Raw genomic sequence first — 26,730 nt, 5'->3', positions numbered from 1 at the left:
GGAAGCCAATCACTCTCCTCATCAAGACAGCCAACTCCAGTTAAAGGCGCTGAGGTCATGGAGGCTCTTCTCCAAAAGAGGTTAGGCACACTGGTTTATTGGTTACCTCTGGTGCTTATTTTGAATCCCCTCATTATGAGTATCTTTAGACACTGAGCTAATAGTCCCCTAAGGAGCAATAGGCTTTTTAGCTGTCTTGAAGAAGGGTCTATTTACTGGATCCTCATTCCCGTTTTGCTGAGTTAGGTTATCTTTTCTCTGGTTGGTCTCCCTGCTCTTAGCCTTGTCACCACTTCTTGCATCTAAGGACTCTTCTCGACTCTTTTTAACTGGGGACAAAATGGAGTTGTGTTTCTGCCAGTGTCACTGTAGTGAAACAGCTCCCCCCAATGGCTTTATCCAAATGGCATGGTTATTGGTGCTGCAATTCTTTTTTTAAAAAAAAGTTGGACAGTGTTGTTGAAGCATCTGTATGGATTGCGTAAAGAAGGCTGATCACCGAATAATTGATGCTTTTGAGGAGGAGGAGACTCTTGAGAGTCCCATGGACTGCAAGAAGATCAAACTTATCCATTCTGAAGGAAATCAGCCCTGAGTGCTCACTGGAAGGACAGATCCTGAAGCTGAGGCTCCAATACTTTGTGCACCTCATGAGAAGAGAAGACTCCCTGGAAAAGACCCTGATGTTGGGAAAGATGGAGGGCACAAGGAGAAGGGGATGACAGAGGACGAGATGGTTGGACAGTGTTCTCGAAGCTACGAGCATGAGTTTGACCAAACTGTGGGAGGCAGTGGAAGACAGGAGTGCCTGGCGTACTCTGGTCCATGGGGTCACGAAGAGTCGGACATGACCAAACGACTAAACAACAACAACAAGGGAGTGTCTGAGATCAAATATTTATTTACTGCTTTAAATACATTCCATACCTTCTGCTGCTGCTTCTTTTTTAACAAAACAACAACCACAACAAAACCCAATGTGAAACTGATCCCGCCCACCTCTAATTTTAAAAAGTGCAAAATTCACTTTGTAAATGTCCCACATAAATAACTCTGCTGTCATGCTGTAGTTTTGTAAAATGGGAACAGTCATGATCTACTCCCCTGGATTGTAATAGGGATCATTCAGGCAAAGCCACTTCCACCCTTCGAAAGAGATGGAGTTGCGAGCTTCACAGCCCAGCCCCATGCAATTAGGGGGATTCCCAGCCGCGTCATCCCCTGGCCAGCCAATCAGCTGGCTCTGAGGGTGTGGCCTGCCCTACTTAAGGCAGGACACAGCCGGGGATCTCCCTCTTTCTCCGCCTGCCAGCTGTTCCTGCTTTTCCCACCCTCCCACCCTATGAGGTTTTCGTTCCTTGACCTTGCTATGGACCTTGGTTGGTCGCCGTTGAGGGGTCTGGTAAGAATTTTTCCACTTGGCAAATTGGCACGAGCCACTTGGTTTTCGCCTACCTCGTAGCAAATTGTCACAACTTTCTTGGTATTGGCGGTTAGGCATTGGTATTGTTCTGTAGATGGAAGAGGGGAGGAAGTGCCATCACCTGCCCCGCATATTGAAGGGTAGTCCGATAAAGGATTCCGTGGGGCGTGGCCCTGTCCAAAGCCTATGGAGCTGAGGGCCTAAGGCACGCCCCCGAGCGGTGAGCCTGGGAGAGTTCCTAGTTGATGTGCATCAGCAAGACTCTCCCTACTAGTGGTTAACCCTTCCCGGACTTCAAGCGGACGGGCTGAAGTCGGATATAGTCGGTTAGGACCAATGCCTAAGCCACTACTGCTCATCACCTGTAACCAATAAAGTTGTGGCCTTATTTAGCCCATTAACCTTAATAATTGTCTCATGTGTCTTTATTTCCAGTGGGGGTGCAGGAACTCGCCACGCAATAAGATCAAGTCACAAACCTGTTGTATCACAAAGCACTGTGGGTCACTGAGTTGATTCCCTTGGCTTCTTAGGCACCAGCAGGGGTGCCAACTTGAATAAAATATTGGGGGAGGGGATCAGGTAAGCCCCACCCCGCATAATCAATCACACGATGTGGCACTTGTACACCATTTAAATGGCAATGTCCATCAGCTTTAGGGGGCCCCAGCCCCCTCAAATATTTATTACTTCTATGGGTATCAACACTCTTTTGGCATATATGTAGTTCAGATACTACATACCTCAGCTACCATGTAACAGATGCTCTGGTGCTATGACATAGAGCAATAGTTGCAATTGTTCCTGGTAAGCTATCTCAGAAGACACCTTATTCCCTGCATGAGTGTTGATGGAACTGCTCTGACCACTCACAGCAGCATTGTTCATTGTTGCAGGACACCTGAGCTGTATGGTCTCCTAACTTCAGGCATGTTTTGACTCTGCTGTCCACTTTTATGTCAATCACAAGCACATACATTTTGCAGCCTATTACAGACATGGTGCAGCAAAACTGCGAGCAATGAAACTATGCCTATAACTCAAATTTGGGCTGAGCAGAAACAGGCACAAAGCACTCCTCTTAGGGAGAGCACTTCTACATCACCAAAATTAAAAGACAAAACAGAACAGATATTTGCAAAACATAAATAATGCATATGCTCATTTAAATGTGGAGTTGCAAATTTTGAAATAATTTTTATAATTCAGATAGAAATACAGTGCCACCTTGGTTCTCAAACTTAATCCATTCCGGAAGTCCTTTCCAAAACCAAAGCATTCCAAAACCAAGGCGTGCTTTCTCTTAGAAAGTACTGTACTGCAAAATGAATTAATCCATTCCATACTTTTAAAAACAACCCCTGAAACAGCAATTTAGCGTGAATTTGACTATCTAACGAGACCATTGAATTGATCCATAAAATGAAAGCAGTAAACAATGTACTGCAATCATACAATCAATCAATCAATCAATCAATCAATCAATTCAATCAATCAATCAATCAATCAGTAGTTGAGTTGAACTGGGTTCTTCCACACAGTCACAAAAACGCAAAGTAAATAGCAAAAAACAGACCTCAGGGTAACATTCAAATCGGAAGTGTGGCACTCAGATTGGAAGCATAACATTCCAAATGGAGAACATTCGGCTTCTGAAAAACATTCACAAACCGGAACACTGACATCCTGGTTTGCAGTGTTTGGGTTCCAAGTTGTTTGTTTACCAAGGCATTTGAGAACCAAGGTCCCACTGTACAGTATACATCACCATTGTATGGGAGACCATGCTCAAGTAACCAGCAGGCCTGTTCAGTCTGCTGTCCAGGAAATAACTGATATTGGTGAAGAGTGGCTGGGGGAGGGGGGAAAAGCCCTGATTGTAGGAAACTCATAGTTAAATAAGTATTATTGAATACACACTGAATAAAATGAGTCAATGTGCACAAACCATTTTGGTTTTTCTGTTTGAAGCTCTCTAGTTCTGGCAAACACAGTCATTTGACCCAAGCTCTTCCTTCGTATGTTTCTTTGTCATTAAACCTGACTTGGACTAGATGGCTTTTCAAAGAAAAGACTGCCCTTTGTTGGGACAGACATGAGGCCAAGCTACAACCCATCCCATCACTACTATTAATGGTTTTGGAGATATTTTTAAGCTCAAGAATCACATGTGCCACCTTTATTTGCTGCTGCATTCCAAAGGAATTCTTGCAATGGTAATCTGGAACAGATTTACATGAAATGGAAATGCAAAAGCTTTCATAACGTCTAATCTCAGAGGTAGGCTTGTACGTTCTTCCAAATTTGTTCAACGGTTCTGGGGGTATGAATATCCTGGATCTCTTGTCAAAGCAAAAATGTCTCATAGTTTAGTGTTTCCTGCCGCATTACATTTCTTTTTTCTGTGGTTTAAAACTTTAAAGGAAAGCTACTAGACCAGGAACATGAAAAATATTGTTTCATTCTTGTTCATCAAGAGTAGCAGAAAATAGCAAATGACCTTGTACTCTTCAACCTTTAAAGTTATATAGTTCATAAAGCTTCTCAGCATCTGAATCATCGTCTCCATTTCCTCCCTATATTTCCCCTCTCTGTCTGTTGCTACATCTTTGTAAAACTGTCAAGAATTCTTGAGAACAATATAGCTTTCTTTTTTACTTCAAACTTTGTTGGAAGATTGATTACAGACTTCTCTATTGATCTCTACTTGGGTCTTTGTAAATATAATTGTGGAAATATGTTCAAATGACAGACCAACATTTTAAGCAACACACTATTCTTTCTTCCCCACATCGGCTTTTAGCACCTGAAATTATTTTTCAAAAGAAGGAAAGAAGGGGAGCAGAATGCTGAAGTTTAGCTCCTCAGATCTAACAGCAAAGAAATCTGTATTTCGATAACTTAATTATTAAGAACAGGAGGGGGGCAGGTGTGGAAGACAGGAGGCAGGCAGGTGTGGAGGATTCCCTGGTCCTGAATGGGGTAACTGTGCCCCTGAAGGACCAGGTGCGCAGCCAGGAAACCCAGCCAGATGGGCGGGGTATAAATAATAAATTATTATTATTATTATTATTATAAGAAACCAACCCATTTTCATTAAGACCAATGGCATCTAACTGTTATCCCTGTCCTGTGGATATATAGAGGTCCTGTGATGTAAACCAAAGTAAACTTTTCATTTTTAACCCCTTTTCCCATAATGAATATTTATTCTGAACCTTCCTTTCATGACATATCCCATGTCATGAAAACTAATGCAAAAGCTCACTTCTGCAATAGAAGGCGTCAGGACCACTTCACTTATTGTAGTTTTAGGTATGCATTGAAGATGTTAAAAGTAATAAAGTAAATAAATAAATATTTTAAGTGGACATCTAAAAATATCAAGTGTGACTATGACTCACACTTGTTAGCAAATATATGGATCATACAAGTATTATCTCCAGAGACCCATGATTGGTTGTAGCTCATGTTTTGGTGGTAAATCTGAGTTTGCCTTTTCATAATGTACAAAATAGGCATCAGAGGCTATGCAGATAGACTTTTCTATGTCCCCATAACTGCCTTGTCCTATTGCAAAAAGGAAGAACTAGGAAAACATCTGATATATATTTACCTCCTTATTATATTTATTTCCCATCTTCCTCCTTAACAACATAATTCAGAATAGACCACAAGAAATTCAGTAAAAATGAATAAATCCTAATATATAGCCCCTTTGTATATCTGGGTGTGGGTGGGTGGGTGGGTGTGGGTGTGTGGAGAGAGTTTCTTCCTTCAAATTCCTAGGAGATTACCTTAGTGAAGACCTCACTTGGAAAAACAATATACAGTGGTGCCCCGCAAGACGAAATTAATTCGTTCCGCAAGTTTTTTCGTCTAGCGAATTTTTCGTCTTGCGAAGCATGGTGTCGGAAAAGTTTTGGAAAAGCTTCAAAAATCACCAAAAACCTCAAAAAAGGCTACCACACCGCGTTCTATGAGTTGCTCCTCGAAGTCAAGTCGCAACTGTATTAACAGTGTTAAGAAAAAGGAAACAAACTTGCAAAAAACACAAGACGTTTTCGTCATGCGAAGCAAGCCCATAGGGAAATTCGTCTTGCGAAGCAGCTCAAAAACCGCAAAACCCTTTCGTCTAGCAAGTTTTTCGTCTTGCGAGGCATTCGTCTTGCGGGACACCACTGTAACTCAGGTGGTTAGGAAGGCCCAACAGAGACTCCATTTCCTCAGGGTCTTGTGGAAGAACAATGTTAAACAACAATTGATGACCTCCTTGTACTGGTCCACAATAGAAAGTGTCCTCTCATATTGTATCACAGTGTGGTACATTGACTTGACAGCCCCGGACAGAAAGTCTTTACAGAGGGTGGTGAACACAGCACATGATATCATGTCCCCTGAGTCTGCTAGATGACCGCAAGGGATCATTGCCTTCGGAGAGCGAGAAAAATTCTCAGGACGATTCACACCCTGGCCAGCACCTCTTTAATCTTCTACCCTCGGGCAGGAGATATAGAAGTACAACCAGTGGTACGAACAGGCTAAAAAACAGTTTCTATCCGTGGGCTGTTAGGCTGCTGAACGGAAAATAAAATAGTGCAACTGACTTTCAGGTTTGGTGTGTTGTGCGACAAGCACACAGAGTGCAATGAGATTGAGTGTTTCTGGGGGGGGGGGGAGAAGCTCAGTTGATTTCATTGTACACAGGTTGTACATTGACATTAAAGGTCCAGTGGTACCTCAGGTTAAGAACTTAATTCATTCTGGAGGTTTGTTCTTAACCTGAAACTGTTCTTAACATGAAGCACCACTTTAGCTAATGGGTCCTCCTGCTGCTGCCGTGCCGCTGGAGCATGATTTCTGTTCTCATCCTGAAGCAAAGTTCTTAACCTGAGGTAATATTTCTGGGTTAGCGAAATCTGTAACCTGAAGCATATGTAACCTGAGGTATCACTGTATTTTTATTAATAAGAGCAAAACAGTAGTGTAACCAACAACAGAAAAAACTTTCATAAACAAATTATGTAAGCCTGCTGGGGGGAAAAAATCCAAATAGCATACTGGACCAGAATTGGTCACCATGTGCCCACATTTTATCTCCAGCTAGTGTACATGGTAAAACAGGTTGGCAATGTTTCATTCTGCTTCAAAAACCTGAAAAACCCTTTTGGATAAATGACCTGACTGTAAACGGAGAAGCAATGGCTGAATCATAATAATTCCCTTAAAATTGACCTTGTGTCCACAATGTAATATGACCTCTTCTAGGGACAAGTTTCCATAGGGAATATAGGAGTGCCAAAGATGTATTTGTTTCTATGCTGGAGCTGAGATGTTCTTAGTTCTGTGTCACATTGAAAATGCAATCCATGTATGGATCCTACAAATTCCTCTATAACAACATCAGTTCTCTCACACACTCTCTTTTCTTGTATCGGGGAAGTTTAAACATTTTACTGGGAAACCCAGCTAGTTGGGCAGGTAATAATAATAATAATAATGATGATGATGATGATGATGATGATGATGATGATGATTCCTTATGAAATATATCAGCATTTTGGTGTGAATTTCCTCTATCTTTTTTTGCTAAGCAAATTTCCTTAACATAATGAATTTTTGTACATTTTTTTCATGAATACATACATTTTTATTCATACTTTACCCTAGTTTATGCATTATTGTACACATTATGCAGCTTAAGGTAAAGGGACCCCTGACCATTAGATCCAGTCGTGGCCGACTCTGGGGTTGAGGCGCTCATCTAGCTTTATTGGCCGAGGGAGCCGGCGTACAGCTTCCGGGTCATGTGCCCAGCATGACTAAGCCACTTCTGGCGAACCAGAGCAGCGCACGGAAATGCCGTTTACCTTCCCGCCGGAGTGGTACCTATTTATCTACTTGCACTTTGACCTGCTTTCAAACTGCTAGGTTGGGAGAAGCAGGGACCGAGCAATGGGAGCTCACCCCATCGCGGGGATTTGAACCGCCGACCTTCTGATCGGTAAGTCCTAGGCTCTGTGGTTTAACCCAAAGCGCCACCTGTGTCCCTTATGCAGCTTACGTGGCTACAAAACTGAACTGCAAAATTCAGAGAATTGTGATTCCTCCCCTCCCCCCCCCCCGACGATAGCTGTGTTTTGGTTTGATTATTGTTTCAGAAAATGTGAACAAGATGGATTCATCTGTAAATGTGAACTGAATCAAACTTCGCCTTCCTCTCCAGCTGCTGGTTTATAAACCTTAATAAGTTCCATTTCCAACTAATGTCATTCGTACGTCTTAAACATATCTAAGGCCAATCTTATTTTGAAAGACACGAAGAAAGCGTGCTTATTTCCTTATGAGATTAATATTTACCCATTTTTAAAATACTGAAATAGCAGCATAGAAATCAACGTTTTGACCTTTACCATTCCACAGCCACCTGCCCATTATCAGCCATGCTGTTTGATGCCACAGAATAACCCATCCTTTAATTCTCTTCCCTGCTTCCTGTCTCATTCAAAGTGGAACCACTGGGGATTCCTTCTTGGCCAGAACGGACAAACTCAAGAGGATTTTGGCAGGCCTTTGTTCCCTTCTCTTGACTGTGAATTCTTGTTAAGATTAATTCAGTATCTCACCTTTCATTTTGAGGGTGAATAGAACAAACCACTTACTTACGATTTTACTTATTAAATATATATTTAAGCTGACCTCCCTAGATACAGGTACCCAGGGTAGAGTACAATACATAATACAGCTAAACCATGTAATAAAATTGTAAAACATGTTCTCCCTAACTGAGAGCACGTGTTGTGGTGGGGGCCAGCAGGCCACCCCATTTTTGCTGGGCAGATCCGTTTGCATGTCCACAGGCAGTGATTGGGTAATTTGAGTCTCTGGGGAGATTTCAATGTTGCCAATTTGGGGGTGGGGACAAAGGTTTTAAATACTGGACATGCAGCTTTGGGTGCCCTCTTGGGCTGCTTGCACCGTATCACCCACCCACCCTCCCTGAATTGGGGTTTTATTTTTGCTTTGACCTTGCTATGCCTGTCAAAGAAGGCTGATCACCGAAGAATTGATGCTTTTGAATTATGGTGCTGGATGAGACTCTTGAGAGTCCCATGGACTGCAAGAAGATTAAACCTATCCATTCTGAAGGAAATCAGCCCTGAGTGCTCACTGGAAGGACAGATCGTGAAGCTGAGGCTCCAGTACTTTGGCCACCTCATGAGAAGAGAAGACTCCCTGGAAAAGACCCTGATGTTGGGAAAGATAGAGGGCACAAGGAGAAGGGGATGACAGAGGACGAGATGGTTGGATAGTGTTCTGGAAGCTACCAGCATGAGTTTGACCAAACTGTGGGAGGCAGTGGGAGATAGGAGTGCCTGGCGTGCTCTGGTCCATGGGGTCACGAAGAGTCGGACACGACTAAACGACTAAACAACAACAATGCCTGTCATGGGGTCGCCTGCACTTGGGGCAGGGGCCTGGTAGGAATTTTGTCCATTTGGCTGATTGGCTGGTGCCATTTGCTTTTTGCCTACTATGTAGCAAATCATCACAACCTGTAAGGTTTGCAGTTAGGCATTGGCTAAAATTGGCTGGTGGAGGGGTAAGTGCCTACCCCTCCAATGGTGGTGCTGCAAGGGAATTCCTTTAAATGAATCCAGGGGCTTGCCATCCTTTCGTCCTAGTCCCTGGCATCGGACTTGGGCCGTGCAAGCCCCCAGGAGCATGCAGGGAGAAGTGAGGGTCTGGTGCCCAGCTTCATTTCTCCCCAATATTGTTTTCCCGGACTGGTTTCTGCTGGAATCCGGAAGTCAGTTCTGTCCCTGGGGCAAAGACAGATAGTCGTAACCAATGCCTAAGCAACCACTCACATTTGTGTATTGAAATAAAGTTGTGGCCAAAATCATGCCAAAACCCTTAAACAAAAATTGATGTGTGAAGTGTGAGTTTATTTGGGGTGGCTTAGGGACCTTGACACACAAAAGAAATCTGTTCTGTCCAGCCATGCACTGGTTCATCTGTAAGCATGGTTGCAACTGACCAGGGAGGAGGTGAAATGGGAAACACACCTAGCCAGAGAATTCATAGATGCTGGTGCCCACTTCATGTACCTGCCCAGCCCACACTCTGTTCTAGTTCAGCACTTCCAGTTGCTTCACAGCTGAGTAGAACTTTTTTGCCTGTCTGCAAATTGACCAAGCTGAACACAGTTTTTTACCTACTCAGTACTGAATGCTATGGATGGTAGAGGTCTTGGCGTGGGTGTAAATAGGTTAATTTGCTTGCATGGTCAGTTTCGTCACATTGCTTGGCAGGGAGGTGTGGAAATGGTATTACTATTATTATTAAGGGGGGTGCGGGTGGCCCTGTGATCTAAACCACTGAGCCTCTTGGGCTTGCCGATCAGAAGGTTGGCGGTTCGAATCCCGGCAATGGGGTGAGCTCCTGTTGCTCTGTCCCAATTCCTGCCAACCTAGCAGTTCGAAAGCATGTCAGTGCAAGTAAATATATAGGTAGTGCTGTGGCGGGAGGGTAAATGGTGTTTCCATGTGCTCTGGTCACTCCAGAAGCAGTTTAGTCCTGCTGGCCACATGACCTGGAAAGCTTTCTGTGGACAAACACTGGCTCCCTTGGCCTGAAAAGCAAGATGAGAACCGCAACCCCATAGTCAACTTTGACTGGACTTAACCACCCAGGGGTCCTTTGTCTTATTATTATGATTATTAGCCACCCATCTGTCTGGGTTGCCCCCAACAGAATATTAAAAACAAAACATCAAACATTAAAAACTGCCCTATACAGGGCTGCCTTCGAATGTCTTCTAAAAGTCAGATAGTTGTTTATTTCCTTGACCTCTGATGGGAGAGCATTCCACAAGGTGGGTGCCACCACCAAGAAGGCCCTCTGCTGGTTACCTGTAACTTCAGTTCTCACAGTGAGGAAACCATTAGAAGGCCCTCAGAACCGGACCTCAGTATCTGGACTGAACAATGGGCGTGAAGATGCTCCTTCAGGTTTTTAATGTTAAATAAGAGCTTCCTTAGCCATTTTTTTGAAGGTGAAAGGGATTTCTGGAGGCCAGCTGCTCTGAGCCCCTAGCCTGGATACAGTATGTTCTTGAATGCTGCACCCACCTAGAGTTGTGGGGCACCGGGAGGGGGTGGAGCTGGAAGATCTCTCTTTTCACTTTAAAGTAAGGCCTAGACCTTGGGGCCATGTGTAGTCATGGGATGGAATGGGCAAGGTTTGGCTGCCCAAAGCTGAGGTTAAAGTTAGCTTTCCACACTTTTCATTTCCTCCGGTAGATGCTGTTAATAAAATGTGGTGCTACTTCAACCCATCACTTATGCCTTGCCACCTTTATTCCTGGGGCTGGTTGCAATAAAGCTCCACATCAGGAAAGGCAGCTGAAAGCAGAACGGGTCAAAAAGGGAAACCCAAATAAGACTTGATCCGAAGCTAAAATGAGAATAATGGTGGCTCCTACTGCACTGCTATGGGAGGAGAGAGCATTGGTGTGTCACCGCAAAGAAGGCTTGTGCTGAGTCACCACATAATGCACTTGCCCTAATGCCGGAATGCAGAGAAGAGTTCCTGCCAAAGTTGCTGTGGCATAGGCAAGCTACTATGGAGGAAAGTGATTCTTCAGGTATTTGGGTTCTAAGTCATTATCACTAGCACCTCTGAAGAAAATAGAGAGCCACTGTAATTTTCAGAATCAGCGTAGTATGATTTCATCTGGCTAAGCCACCAAACACTATGGCGGTCATATTTTCTACCATAGGGGCCAACTCCTAGAGGCCATGGGAGCTTTAGCCCCCACAATAAAGTATTTGAAGGGGTCGGTCCCCCACAAAGTTGATGGGCATTCCCATTCCAATGGTGTGTGTGCATTGTGTCATGTGATTGATTATGCAGGGCGGGGCTTACCTGGGCCTCCACAGTATTTTATTCAAGTTGGCACCCTTGTTCTGCACTACTTGAAGCCTCCAAGGCCAGCTCCATGTATGACACATTAAGCAATGCAATAGGGAGGTTACCAAATCATGGGTCACTGTAGGAAGACTATTCCTGCCCAGGAATGGTCAATAGGTGACATATCAGTTGAAGTTGAATAAATGCACTCGTAGGGACTTTATGACTCAGAATTGCTACTCCATTATAAGCAAGTTGGAGAGCATAGGGGGGTACACACATTTCTTGGCAGCGATTGGATTAGATTAGAATAATTTACTTTGCTTACTGTGTCTAAATTGGTTTCATATCGAAAAGCCTGACACACTGATTAAGTTAACAGTGATTTTTTTCCATATTCATAGGAAGTTTATTTCATTTGCCGCTATAATAAGACAGATTAAGCCAGCATTGATGGCCACTTCGCCTTATGAGCTCCCTTATGATGAAATGGCATTTCAATCAGTGGGCAAGGAATGTGTTGCAATACATGCATGGGTGCTACATAAACATACAGCACCAGTTAATATGTACACATTGTTTCCAGCTGTACTTTACAAAAATAGCATTCAACATTGTAATATATATATATATATAGTGTGTGTGTGTGTGTGTGTGTGTGTGTGTGTGTGTGTATTCCCAGCATATACATGGATGTTGGGTTCATAGGTTCCCCAGGCACATTTTAGTGAGTCTATCTAATAAGTATTTTTATTTAAAGTTTTCAACATAAAATACAATAGAAATCAATCTAAAGAACAAAAGTAATAAGAAACAGGAAAGGAGGGGAAAAAAGATAAAAAGAACTATACGTGGATGTTGGGTTCATGTGTTCCCCGGGCATATTTTAGTGAACTTTTCTAGAATATTTGTGACTTTAATTGTGACTTTAATTGAAACCCATATACCTAGGGTTCGTGGAACAGCCAGATTGTACATTGATTCTGGATTTTTGGGTGCTAATGTTTCACGAGGACATATATCCAGAAAAAAAATGTGCCTCTGATTGCAGTTTAAAGGAGTAGAAGGTTCTACAGTAGGGTTAGCCACCATGATGGCTTCCAGATATCATTGGATGCCAACTCCCATCAGCCCCAGCCAGCATGGCCAAAAGGCAGGGATGATAGGAGCCATAGTCCAGGAACATCTAGAGGACCCACATTGGCAACTCCTGTTCCATAGAATTAAAAATAAACTCAAAAAAATTGGGAAATATCCATAGGTCAGTGATAGAGCAATCTGACTTTCATACAGAAGGTGTCAGGTTCTTCACCATCTCCAGGTAGAGATGGGAAAGATCTGAAACCCAGGACAACTGCTGCCAGTGAGTGTAGACAAGACTAAGCTATGCCACTCCTGGTCTTTAGCAGGGGTGAATTTGCTACAGACACCCTTCTTGGAGGAAGACATGACTTGGTGGGGATCACATGGACCAGTGTGTCCAATAGGAGAGGAGCGATCAAGCTGCTGTTTTAGAATGCAGCCGTTTACATGCCCAGCAGAGTAGATAAATGTTCCCCTAATATACAGTGGTATATACCAGAAAGAAATGGATGTCTCGTACACCCCAGGTAGTGTGGTTGCTGACCTTGAGCCAGACATCCTGGAGAGTGAAGTCAAATGGAAAGGAGTACGACAAGGCTGTATATTGTCTCCCTGCTTATTTAACTTATATGCAGAATTCATCATGCGAAAGGCTGGGCTGGATGAATCCCAAGCCAGAATTAAGATCGCCAGAAGAAATATCAACAACCTAAAATATGCAGATGACACAACCTTGATGGCAGAAAGTGAGGAGGAATTAAAGAACCTTTTAATGAGGGTGAAAGAGGAGAGCGCAAAATATGGTCTGAAGCTCAACATCAAAAAAACGAAGATCATGGTCACTGGTCCCATCACCTCCTGGCAAATAGAAGGGGAAGAAATGGAGGCAGTGAGAGATTTTACTTTCTTGGGCTCCATGATCACTGCAGATGGTGACAGCAGTCACGAAATTAAAAGACGCCTGCTCCTTGGGAGAAAGGCGATGGCAAACCTAGACAGCATCTTAAAAAGCAGACACATCACCTTGCCAACAAAGGTCCGTATAGTTAAAGCCATGGTTTTCCCAGTAGTGATGTATGGAAGTGAGAGCTGGACCATAAAGAAGGCTGATCGCCAAAGAATTGATGCTTTTGAATTATGGTGCTGGAGGAGACTCTTGAGAGTCCCATGGACTGCAAGAAGATCAAACCTTTCCATTCTGAAGGAAATCAGCCCTGAGTGCTCACTGCAAGGACAGATCCTGAAGCTGAGGCTCCAATACTTTGGCCACCTCATGAGAAGAGAAGACTCCCTGGAAAAGACCCTGATGTTGGGAAAGATGGCGGGCACAAGGAGAAGGGGATGACAGAGGACGAGATGGTTGGACAGTGTTCTCGAAGCTACAAACATGAACCTGACTAAACTGTGGGAGGCAGTGGAAGACAGGAGGGCCTGGCGTGCTCTGGTCCATGGGGTCACGAAGAGTCGGACACGACTAAACGACTAAACAATAGAGAGTGGTACCTCGGGTTAAGTACTTAATTCATTCCGGAGGTCTGTTCTTAACCTGAAACTGTTCTTAACCCGAGGTACCACTTTAGCTAATGGGGCCTCCTGCTGCCGTTGTGCTGCCGGAACCTGATTTCTGTTCTTATCCTGAAGCAAAGTTCTTAACCTGAAGCACTATTTCTGGGTTAGTGGAGTGTGTAACCTGAAGTGTAGGTAACCTGAAGTGTATGTAACCCGAGGTACCACTGTACCTTAATTCAAACTCACATGCCCATATTTACATGATTTGCTTGTTGTCTGGCAGATCTTTGTAACTATTTTTAAATAAATATGGCCTTTTTCACCATTACTTTGACTCTCCAGTCATCTTCCAGGGCGTGTTGACAATTCATTTACTTTTACCTTTGATTGTTGATCACTCAGATGACACTGTTAATTGGGCAGTATACAAATGACACTGATAAATAATTGATATTTATAATAATTATTATCTGAATTCCGCCATGATGACTAGTTCAATGCTATGTCTCTTCAGGCCCACCAGTCTGGGCCCTGTATGTTCTACTATTCATTCCTAAAGTTAAATCTATTTGAGGACATTTTGACCTGAATGCAAAGAACCTCTCCAGCCCCAATATCTTTCTGCCATTGTGTTTTATTCTATGCCTTTATAGTGGTGTAGATTTCAAGGTTAGCTCATCAAACCTGACCTGCTTTATAGCATAAGCCAATCGAATCTTCTCTGTTTATTACTGTACCAAACTAATTAAATTGCATTTGTCGGAAACATACCTTTTAGAAGTGCTTTGAAAAACGAACTTGTTTCACACTCTCAGCCACCCACCTTATTCATTTAATTTCTCCACAGTTTTTAGAAACATGGGCATGGGCAGCAGTGGGACTCTAAGTGCAATGGCTTTGATCTAACAGTCTATTTGTTTTGATTTCTTATTCATTGCCTACCCACGGATTTTCATGTCTCTGGCAAGATTAAACTCTAAAAGGAAAGTAAATAAGCAAATCCAGAAAGGTAAGTAATGAAATCACAGTCCAATTTAATTCCCAACTTTCAAGATGATCCAAAATAGCCCCCACACTAAGACCCCATCAGAAGGTTCCAGGTTCAAAAAAAAAAAGGAGGAAGAAATAGCCCTCTAAATGAAAACTTGGAAAGCGGTTGCCACTCAGAATTGATAGTCCTGAGCAAAACGGAACAGGGTGAATCGGTGTGATGGAGCAATCTGAGGGTGGTGGACATAGTGAGATTCTGTGGTAGACCGACCACCACATTCTAAATCTTGCTGGCTTACAGTGGAGGTAGACGCTTGATTTTCCTTTCCTGCTGTTTCTTTTCACCTCCCATTTCAGTCGGTGGAAGAAAATTTCAGGGATGACGTGGTGTGGGTGTCAGGAGAGCAAGTGGACTTAGGAACCTGCATATCACTGAGCATCCCTGGTAAGCCCACCACTACTTGACCACAGAATACTCTCCTTCAGTCCCCACCATGAGCAGAACACTGTCAGCAGGTCAGCCATGGCCACTGAGCTTTTGGGTGGGTCCCTGGCAGTATAATGGTGCCTTCTCTGCTAGCAAAGCAAAGCAGCACTGAAAACTGCTTCCTGCAACCTCTCAGCCAGCCTAGGGCATACTGTCCAAGGAGAAAGAACTTGCCCATGTGAAGACCACCTGGTGGAAACCCTTACACATATGGTTCTTAATTGCAAACTATATGCTGATCTCCATCAGCAATTTCCAGATCAACTCTGTATCCCCACATGGAAACCAGAGTTGGAGGTCATATGTTTTCTATTACTGGGGAATGATCAGGAGCTCACTAAGTTAGTGGCAAAATATCTCTATTTTGGTTTTTTGTCGTCGAAAGACACTGCAGACGTCTGATCTCCCGGGAGACCTAGAGATGTGGCGATAGACTGCTCTGCCTCCTTTCTTTTACCAAATGTTTTGTGCCATCGGGGAAGTGGTAATTCTGTATTGATTTGTTTGGGATGTTTGTATGTGGTGCCAATAAAAGGTTTGATGATGATACTGTCCAACATTTCTCTGATGAAAATAGGGGCATCCTTTTCTGTTGTTGTTGTTGATGTTGTTGTTGTTGTTGTTGTTGTTGTTGTTGTTGTTGTTCTTGTTCTTGTTGTTGTTGTTATACTCCACCCATCTGACTGGGTTGTTCCAGGCACTTTCGGTGGCTTCCAACATATATAAAAACAGAATAAAACATTAAACATTTAAAAAAACAACAACAAAAAACCTTCTGCATACAAGGCTGCCTACAGATGGCTCAGGGGTTGGTTAACTCCATGCCCTTAGTCATTTCTCCCATTAAAACAGGAACATCCTAAGAAAAAGCGGGACATTCCAGGACCAAATCAGAAACTGGGATGGCTTCTGTAAATTTGGGACTATCCCTGGGAAACAGGGACACTGGGAGGGTCTCCTAGGGCCAACTACAGGAAAGCTCCCAACTTTATACTTTCCCCTCAAATTTCAAGCTAAGTTCAGATGCCAATACATATGTCAACATTATTGCAATGATAAGCAGTGTTGAGGGGTTTATTCTGCAAGTCCTTTGTGTTCAGTTGGGCTTGGTGCCAGGTAAGTGTTCATAGGCCTGTAGCCTCTACACCATTAAAAACAAAAACAAAAAAAGCTAGAGACTCAAATGCATCCATTTGACCTCATTGCATCTCATTACATTTGGTAATCATCTGCATACTATCCCTTGCTTTTTCCTGTAGGACTACTTGCAGTCGTTAACAGTCATCAACAGGTTTACCATACCCATTGAGTCAATCACCCATCTCCTACTACCCTCCTGGAAAAAAAACCCACCCCACCCTCCCACTATATATAAGGGTCTGGTGACTTCTGTTTCAGTGTATCTGAAGAAGTGTGCATGCACACGAAAGCTTATACCAAGAACAAACTTAGTTGGTCTCTAAGGTGCTACTGGACATTTTTTATTTATTTCGACTGCATCAGACCAACACGGCTACCTACCTGCACCCAGCAGTTGTGCTGCTCCTGTTTAAGAAATGCCTGTGCAATTGTGTATATGCGGAGTTGAGCCAGTGTATACTGACAATTTTATCCCCATTAACTTGCAAGGAATAATTTACTATTCTTGTGCCAGTAATCCTGTGGTTTGGCAATCGATACTTGGCCTAGTTTTACTCTCCCGAAATGAATTTGCAACAGCATCCCTCCACATGTTTTATATTATAGAATATGGATGGTTTTACTAATGTGACACACTCCTCTCCACCACACGCACATATTACCTTCTTACTTTTTCAGCACAGGGGATAATCTTTTGTTTTTGGTAAAGTTGTATTCCTTTTTAGTTCGTCTACAAGCGTACAAGATACTGGCTTAGAGGATAAGAAAACTTAGCTTAAGGAAGTTCACAGCAGGAAAGTTTCCTTCTCCACTTCCACCACTTCTCCTCTGAAGAAGTGTGTCTTTGGAGAGTGAAGGGTGGGCTGTGGATGGGGAAATCTGAAACGATGGAGGGAAAATCAGAATTAAAACCTACGTCCGCATAGAGTACTGTTTACATCACTGCCTCCTGGTTTTGAGTGGATGTTTCAGACATCTTCAAGAAGGTTTCGTATTGCCAGCTCCCAAGACTGTGGCTTTGATGGATGCTCTCTTTCATCTATTAAGGTGTTCACCAATCTATTCTTTTCTTCCCTTGACTTTCTAATTCTGCTATTCTTTCGACTCCTTTTCCTTCTGTGAATTCATTACGTCTAGGGGGACAGAATTAAGGCATGAAGGCATGGAAGAGGCAAGAATGGTCATTAAAAGGTTGTTAAAAGATCTTAACCAAGACCAGTTCTCTCTCACACACACACACACACACACTGACATTTACAAACACAGCCTCTTTTCTCTGTTTTCCTCCAGTGAGAACCAAGCTCAAAACAAAACATTGGTGGGCAATGGAGCCTTTTTATATCAGAGCTGACAATACAACACACACTCTTGTTTGTTTGCAAAGGAGTTACAATATGGCTTTTGACTTTTTAACCTCCAGTTCTCCCATGTGGAAGATTCTGAAATCCAGCATGAAGGAAACCAACAACCACATGAATACTGGGAAATTTTCAGTTATGTCTCTCCTGTTCTTCATTAGCAGCAATGTTTATTTTTGTACCTTCCTGTGGAAGCAAGAACAACTGACCGGTGCACAAACAAGCAGCCCAGAATTCTTCTTCCTGAGCTGCCTTGGAAAGCAGATGGCCTCTCCTCTCATTATTAACTCTTCACCAACTCAGCACACTAAGGGTCTATTTGTGCATTGATCTTCATAGCCCAACCCAACTCCAATTGTTTTTGTTGTGCACATGGTAAAAAGCACCCTTTGAATCCCTGGATGAAATAAGAAAAGTACTTTTGATATCTCTGTTTACATAATTCCCTCCTCCTTCTTCATCGAAGTCTCACATCCATTCTTGGATATACGCTTCTTCAAGTTCTCTCCAGTGTTCTCTGTTGTTTGAAAAATTGTCCAAACAATGAGTCCTATAGGAAAAAGCAAGGGATAGCTTGCAAATGACCAAAAATAGCTTTAGCATATGTAATGAGAGAAGAATTCAATATCTTTATTCAGACCAGGTCTTTCCATAGTTTTCAGTTTAGTAATAAGTTGTAATTTAGCAACTTCTCTTTCAAGTCTATTTCTGAAATTCTTTTGTAATAAGACAGTTGCTATGAGATCCTGTATTGAATGTCCTGTATTGAATGTCCTGGGAGATTGGAGTCTTCTCCTACTGGCGTCTCTGTCTTGTCATTCCTGATGTCCAATTTATGTCCATTTATCCTTTGGCGTAGGGTTTGGCCTGTTTGTCCAATATAGAGAGCTGAAGGGCACTCCTGGCATTTGATGGCATATACAATGTTAGAAGATGAGCAATTAAATAGGCCTGAGATGGTATGTTTGATGTTGTTGGGTCCAGTGATGGTGTTGTTGGGGTTTATGTGGCAGCAAAGTTGGCATCTGGGTTTATTGCAGGCTCTGGTACCAGTGTCCATGTTGCTGTATTATTGTGGGTGAGGAGTTGTTTAAGATTGGGTGGCTGTCTGTAGGCAATGAAAGATCTTCCTCCCAGAGCTTGAGAAAGTCGTCGACAGGTTTACCATACCCATTGAGTCAATTACCCATCTCCTACTACCCTGCTGAGAAAAATCCCACCCCACCCTCCCACTATATATAAGGGTCTGGTGACTTCTGTTTCAGTGTATCTGAAGAAGTGTGCATGCACACGAAAGCTTATACCCCGAACAAACTTAGTTGGTCTCTAAGGTGCTACTGGACAATTTTTTAATTTTTTAATTTATTTCGACTGTGTCAGACCAACAGGGCTACCTACGTGGCTCTGATGTTTGGTTGCTGCATCCATTTAAGTCCTGCTGTTAGTTTTAGATTGTCCACCCATCACGTGGGCAGCCATCCTTTGGATCTTTTAAAATTGTAGGGTCTCCACACTAGCACTGCTTTATTTCATTGACACAAGCCATCTCTTGCTATATGCTCTGCATATGTCCGTTTTAGCTTTGCAGCCTTTCCCACAACCGTCGTAACTATTGACCTCTGCTGTTCCCAGTCATTATAAAATCATAGAATGGAAGGGACCACAAGGGTCATTGAATTTAAGCCCTGCAATGCAAGCATACTTTGCCCATTGTGAGGCTCAAACCCACAACCCATAGATTAAAATTCTTACACTGTCAAGATCTCTGTCAAAAAATGACAACCAAATCAGCCAGAGCCCCCAATTGCACTATACTTTTTTTTCCAAATAATAATGATAATAATCCACACACAATTTGTAAAAATAGTAAAATAAGAAAAACTACTCCCACATTCCCCACACGTCACATTTGAAACTGGCCTCAGCTGAACAACCAGACAATAAAAAATATTGTCCTATGGGGGAAAAATCTGTATCTCTTTCAGGGAAGAATTTTGATGCACCTGATTTCTTTCCTTCCTTTGTATTTCCTACCAAATTTAGGTTAATTAAAGACCAAAATCATCTTTTTAAAAAAGAAGAAGAAGACTTCATGTGGATGCAAAGGAAGAGCTTGCTTCTGAAACTAAAAAAATAAGGGAAACAGACTTGTCAGCCTGGCTAATGGCTCTGAATATTGATCAAACAGATTCTTTATTAGATTTTTGAGACAGATGATTGCAGTTTAATAACTAGCTAATGATCATTCTTATGCCAGTCTCAGAAATGATAATTACTTTATGATTAGCACCATGATTGAAATCGGTGTAATTTTTACCCCCTCAAGATGTTCCTGATGACTTCTCTCTCCAGACAACATGTTGTCATGAATGGCTGATAATTATTATGGAAGCGCAAAAAAAAAAGACCGAGTAATTTCTCCATAAACCTTTTACTTTCTCCCCCTCCCGTCCCTAACCTTCTTTATTCTTCTTACTCTTTCTACATCCACATAGAGTACTGTTCACACCATCATGATTCAGACATCTTCAAGAAGGTTTTGATGGATGTTCTCTTTCATCTCTTAATGTCTTCACCAGTCTGTTCTTTTCTGCCCTTGACTTTCTAATTCTGCTATTCTTTAGTCTCCTTTTCCTTATCAAATTCACTCAGTGGCCATCATTCACTGCATTATAGTTCGACTGTGGCTCTGCCTTTTCCATACCTGGTTGACATGCAGAAGAGCAGGTGCCAGGTGTAATTGATGGCAGATGGCAATGCTAAGTTCAAGCAATTTTACTACCTTGTTGTAGCATTTGAAGACAGATAACACTGCTTTTGCACAGGTTAGATGCAGTATCATTATCTTAGGGGCACTGGACTACAAGTTTGAGGTCAACTTGTTTTTAGGTATTTGTTGTTTTTAGTCAATGTTATTTTCTTTAGTTAAAGAGGTGCCAGAACTCACCATGAATGCCTCGCTTGTTCTCTGATAATGGCAATGGCACCCACCCTTTTTCTGGCTGAAAAAAAGCCCTGTTTGTAGTCTTAGTTTTCTGCTCTGGGTTCTTCAACGGGTCAATTTCCCTTACATTTCTCTTGGTTTGTCACAGGAAGGAGCTCACAAATTAAGAGTGAACCCTGTTTTATGTGTTTAAATTCCAAAAAAAATCATTTTATTTGGTTTTATATGCTGTTACGTGTTTTTACACTACTGATTTTATGTTAGATTTTTGTTGTAAAGATATTGTTTATTATTTTTAGAGGGTTTTTAAAAATATGTGGTTTATCAATGTTGTAAATAAATAACTAGGGACGCGGGTGGCACTGTGGGTTAAACCACAGAGCCTAGGACTTGCCGATCAGACAGTTGGCGGTTCGAATCCTTGCGACGGGGTGAGCTCCCATTCCTCGGTCCCTGCTCCTGCCAACCTAGCAGTTTGAAAGCACGTCAAAGTGAAAGTATATAAATAGGTTCCGGTGGGAAGGTAAACGGCGTTTCCATGCGCTGCTCTGGTTCACCAGAAGCGGCTTAGTCATGCTGGCCACATGACCCAGAAGCTGTACGCAGGCTCCCTCGGCCAATAAAATGAGATGAGCTCCGCAACCCCAGAGTCGGCCACGACAGGACCTAATGGTCAGGGGTCCTTTTAACTTTAAATAAATAACTACCCCACTTTTCTTCTGTCATAGAACCCCTTATGTTTCCCAGGTGCTCACCTATACAGGTATTGACCAGACCCAGACCTGCTAAGCCTCAAGAATGGAGTGGCTTCATGTGCTTTCAGACCATACGCTGGGTCCACTATGACTACAAGATTCCTTTCCTGGTCTGTCACCACCAGCTCAAATGCCACCAGTGTATATGTGAAGTTAGGATCTTTTGCTTCCATGTGCATGATTTTGCACTTACTATACTGAACTACATCTTTTATTTTAATGCACATTCACCAAACAGGACTATTGCTATTGCCCCATTCCTGGTTTGGGGAAATGCTACAATGGGGCAGAAGGTTAGGAAATGGCTTGTGTATGTATATATAAGTTATGGCTTCTGCCTAAGTCTCTGTTTTTTCCAAAAGCGCAAGGGTGAGTTTGCTCAAGTGAGAATGGAAGATTTGTTTTCATTTTCTGTTAAGTCAGTGTCCTTCTAGGAAGCATTAAGAGACAAGTTAATGTTTACAGCAGCGGGGTTCCAGAAGAGAAAATGAGAGCACGCAACAGAACCAGGAGGAAAAAAAATCAACTGCAACCACCCTCAAGAAAATAAACACTATATTAAAAAAAAACTTCTACTAAATATAGTCAGAGATGAGTTAAGCACTAATTGATTGTGCCATCATTAGGCTCAGTGTGTATTTTCATGCTGTTTCCATTCCACAAAAATAATGTCCTTAATAATTATCATCATTTTAAGACTTGCGGGTCTCTCAATGCATTGGGGAGGGGCAGACACAAACGCTACGATTATACCACATAATATTATTTCCACACAGCTTAGAGAAGAGAAATCAATTCAGGTGAAATTTGTCAGTGACATGAAATCCTTTAATCGCACTTCCCCGAAGTGATATTAACCAATGGCATAGAATGTCTGGATTATGAGCAGTGATACCAGGTGGGTCCAAAAAGAAACTTAAGGCGTGTCCATGGGATTTGGGGCTCCTGCCCTTTGAACTTGACATCTCACAACCTGCTTTTGAAAGCCCCCTTACTTTCAAAGGTAGGCTTCCAGCTGGCAGGTGCAGCTGGTGAGGGATGCCGTTTGAGAAAAAGAATCCCAAAACATTCTGGGGTATGTAGAACATTCTGCATGGCTATGTAGATCCTGCCCTCACACCTAATAGAATGTTTGTCTAGTATTGTCATGTGCTTCCTAACTCTACTCCTGGTAATGTTATTTGAATATTGAAATACTTTATTGTCACTTGTACAACTTGTATACAGTGAGATTACACAAGCAGCCCCCACTCAGCTCTCTTAGTCTTAATTCCCCTCGTTTACTGACTTACACCCACCAAACCCAAAAATCAGTTGCCCTGTGTGGTGTAGTGGTTAAGAGCGGTGGACTTGTAATCTGGTGAACTGGGTTCGATTCCCTGTTCCTCCACATGCAGCTGCTGGGTGACCTTGGGCCAGTCACACTTCTCTGAAGTCTCTCAGCCCCACTCACCTCACAAAGTGTTTGGTGTGGGGGAGGAAGGGAAAGGAGAATGTTAGCCGCTTTGAGACTCCTTAAAGGGAGTGAAAGGCGGGATATCAAATCCAAACTCCTCCTCTTCTTCTTCTTCTTCTTCTTCTTCTTCTTCTTCTTCTTCTTCTTCTTCTGTTGCTATCTTTTCATTCAGCAGCCTAACAGCCCACGGATAGAAGCTGTTCTTTACCCTGTTGGTGTGACTAATCATGCTTCTATATCTTCTACCTGAGGGCAGGAGATCAAGAAAGTGCTGGTCAGGGAGTGAATAATCCCTGGGAATTTTCCTCACTCTCCTGAGGCAACATTCTTCCGCGATGTCTTCCTCTGAAAGTCCAACACCATCTCCTTTGTCTTGCAGATATTAATGTGCAAGTTGTTCCCTAGGCACCATGTAGATATTTTTTGGACCTCCCCTCTATATGATGATTCGTCTCCACCTGTTTTTAAACCCATTATGGTGGTGTCATCTGCAAACTTAATAATTGCAGTAGTCAGATGATACTTATCAGAACAGTTCTGGCACCTCTCCATTTCCATTTTAAGAGAAAGGGGTGTGTGTTTATGGTGAGTTCTGGCACCTCTTTTTCTAGAAAAAGATCACTGATCTTATGGTACCTATCATATCCATACCTCCAGGGAATTCCTTATCTTATTATCTCCCCAGAAAAGATTTATGAGTAGGAACATAAGCGTTAAAGACCAAATGTGAAGTAAGGTACAAGCCTTTTTCATAACACAACTATCAAACTACTATTAAATACACTGGCTAACCAATTGGTGTACTAACCACATGAGAACGTATGCGCAGCAATTCCTTACATCGAAGTAGACACCAGCGTAGATATTGTCTCAGAGCAGGGAAATTATAACCCTCGAAGCAGTACAGTGGTACCTCGGGTTACATACGCTTCAGGTTACATACGCTTCAGTTTACACACTCCACTAAGCCAAAAATATTGCTTCAGGTTAAGAACTTTGCTTCAGGATAAGAACAGAAACCAGGCTCCGGCAGCGCAGCAGCAGGAGTCTCCATTAGCTAAAGTGGTGCTTCAGGTTAAGACCAGTTTCAGGTTAAGTATGGATCTCCAGAACGAATTAAGTACTTAACCCGAGGTACCACTGTATGTGGCTTTTTGTGATATATTATATAATATAAGAAGAAGAAGAAGAAGAAGAAGAAGAAGAAGAAGAAGAAGAGGAGTTTGGATTTGATATCCCACCTTTCACTCCCCATCAGGAGTCTCAAAGCGGCTAACAATCTCCTTTCCCTTCCTCCCCCACAACAAACACTCTGTGAGGTGAGTGGGGCTGAGAGACTTCACAAAAGTGTGACTGGCCCAAGGTCACCCAGCAGCTGCATTGGACTCTTCCCAATAGCCTAGCGGTGGTGGATTAGATAAGCTCAAAAATATTTTTGCATTTTATTCATTTATACCGGTTGTTTTTCTGGGAGGAAGGCTAGCTATCCTTCAAAATTCACATTTTCCAAAATTTTAATGGCCAAATATTGTCAGCAAAAAAAATGAATATACCAGTGTGCACAAAATGAATATATTAGCGAAAATAACATGCAAAAATATGTTATATTGGGGAAAATTGTTTTGCAAAAATGCGAGTATTTGGCAAAAATGCATAGGGAAATGTGCATATTGATGAATTTTCATGGGGACAATCGCAAACTCCTGTAGAAATCTGCAGAACTGAACTTAAGATTGGGGTGGGGGGGCGAGAATGAGAACATGAGAGAAGCCAGAATTGACTGATCCACCCATTCTTACCCATTTCATAGCAAGACAGAAGTGGCTGGCATTTAAACAAAAAACAAAAAAAATTCCACTATGTTTTGTACATTGTGCCTTTTTCTGTAGAGCACGTCACATTCCTCAGCTGAATCATTAGGAGTCAGAAGGATGTGCAGTGCGTTCCACAGCATCCTGGCAGAATTGATTTCATCTTCCCATGGGAGTCCTTCATAGAGTAGCCTAGCCTTGAATATTTCCAGCAGAGGTGATAACACATCCTCTCTTGCCAGCTTGTTCCATTTTCTCCAAAATTAACTTATATTTTTCTCTGCTGCATCTTAAAGCCAATTACTTTTTGTTCTGTCCGCAGCAACATGTGAGAATCAATCTCTGACAGCTTTTCATCCTGTCGGGGTGCCTGAAAGAGATCCTGGCGTGGAAATCACCACTGAATTTGAGCGAGACTGCACTCCAGAACAGGATGTAAATCTTATATTTCTCTCTCTGTGTGTGCGTGTGTCTCACGCACATCCCTAATTTGTATTCTTGCCTTGTTATAGCAACACGGAAAACTAAAGATTTGCAGGCAATGTTTTGGCTGGTATATTCCCCACTCATTCATTTCAGTCTTATGTCTCCTCTCTTTCTCATCCATATGTGGCATAACTGCCATGTTCCCCTCCCCAGGGGTGCTTAAAACTATGGCAAGCTGTCTCCCTAGATAGTTTGTGGGTCATCCCTGGTGTAGGTCAAAGAAATACTTCCCCATCTCCCTCATTCTCTTAGACTGAGGAGGATGGCTGGGGCAGCTAAGAAGGGCCCTCACACAAATAATAATAATAATAATAATAATAATAATAATAATAATAATAATAATAATAATAATAATTTATTTATTATTTATACCCCGCCCATCTGGCTGAGTTTCCCCAGCCACTCTAGGCGGCTTCCAGCAATATATTAAAATACAATAACAGTGGTACCTCAGGTTACATACGCTTCAAGTTACATACGCTTCAGGTTACAGACTCCGCTAACCCAGAAATAGTGCTTCAGGTTAAGAACTTTGCTTCAGGATGAGAACAGAAATCGTGTTCCAGCGGCGCGACGGCAGCAGAAGGCCCCATTAGCTAAAGTGGTGCTTCAGGTTAAGAACAGTTTCAGGTTAAGTATGGACCTCCGGAATGAATCAAGTACTTAACCCAAGGTACCACTGTAATTCCTCAAATATTGAAAGCTTTCCTAAACAGGGCTGCCTTCAGATGTCTTCTAAAAGTTAGATAGTTGTTTATTTCCTTGACATCTGATGGGAGGGCGTTCCACAGGGAGGGTGCCACTACCGAGAAGGCCCTCTGCCTGGTTCCCTGAAACTTCACTTTTCGTGGTGAGGGAACCGCCAGAAGGCCCTTGGTGTGGGACCTCAGTGTCCGGGCAGAATGGTAGAGGCCTGGCTGGGAAGCTTAAAGCCTGCTGCTGCTACACGGGAGACAGATGGAAGATTGAGCAAGCTTACTTTAGCCTGCACTGGAGGGCAGAACCCATAGCAATGGATTCAAGTTACAAGAAAGGAGATTCTGATGAAACATCAGTAAGAACATTCTGACAGTAATAGCTGTTTGACAGCTCCCTTGGGTTTTTTTAAGTAGAGATTGGATGGCCATCTGTCATGGATGCTTTCATTGCGATTCCTGCATTGAAGAGGATTGGAACAGATGACCCACAGAGTCCTTTCTAACTGTACAATTCTATGATTCTATGATACTAAGAGTAATAAGGCCAGATAGAAAGGCCTGGAGAGCTGAATTTTGCTCCTGGGTTTGATGGAGGAGACTCTTGAGAGTCCCATGGACTGCAAGAAGATCAAACCTATCCATACTGAAGGAAATCAGCCCTGAGTGCTCACGGGA

The 26,730-nt window shown here is 42.6% G+C and overlaps 1 long non-coding RNA gene across 2 annotated transcripts; it reads left to right on the top strand.

Moving 5' to 3' along the window:
• The first annotated feature begins 6,797 nt into the window (after nt 1-6,797).
• Nucleotides 6,798-25,279, top strand: LOC309541796. Of its 2 annotated transcripts, XR_014223944.1 has the most exons (4): nt 6,798-6,904; nt 14,899-14,939; nt 24,950-25,088; nt 25,194-25,269. It is a non-coding gene; the product is annotated as an uncharacterized lncRNA (long non-coding RNA). The 2 variants fall into 2 exon arrangements; XR_014223943.1 differs by lacking the exon at nt 24,950-25,088 and having other exon boundaries at nt 25,194-25,279.
• The last annotated feature ends 1,451 nt before the right edge of the window (nt 25,280-26,730 follow it).

Source organism: Podarcis vaucheri, assembly GCF_965113315.1.
Source record: "Podarcis vaucheri genome assembly, chromosome: 10".
In the NCBI taxonomy this organism is placed as follows: Eukaryota; Metazoa; Chordata; class Lepidosauria; order Squamata; family Lacertidae; genus Podarcis; species Podarcis vaucheri.
This window is presented reverse-complemented; position numbering and strand designations above follow the sequence as displayed.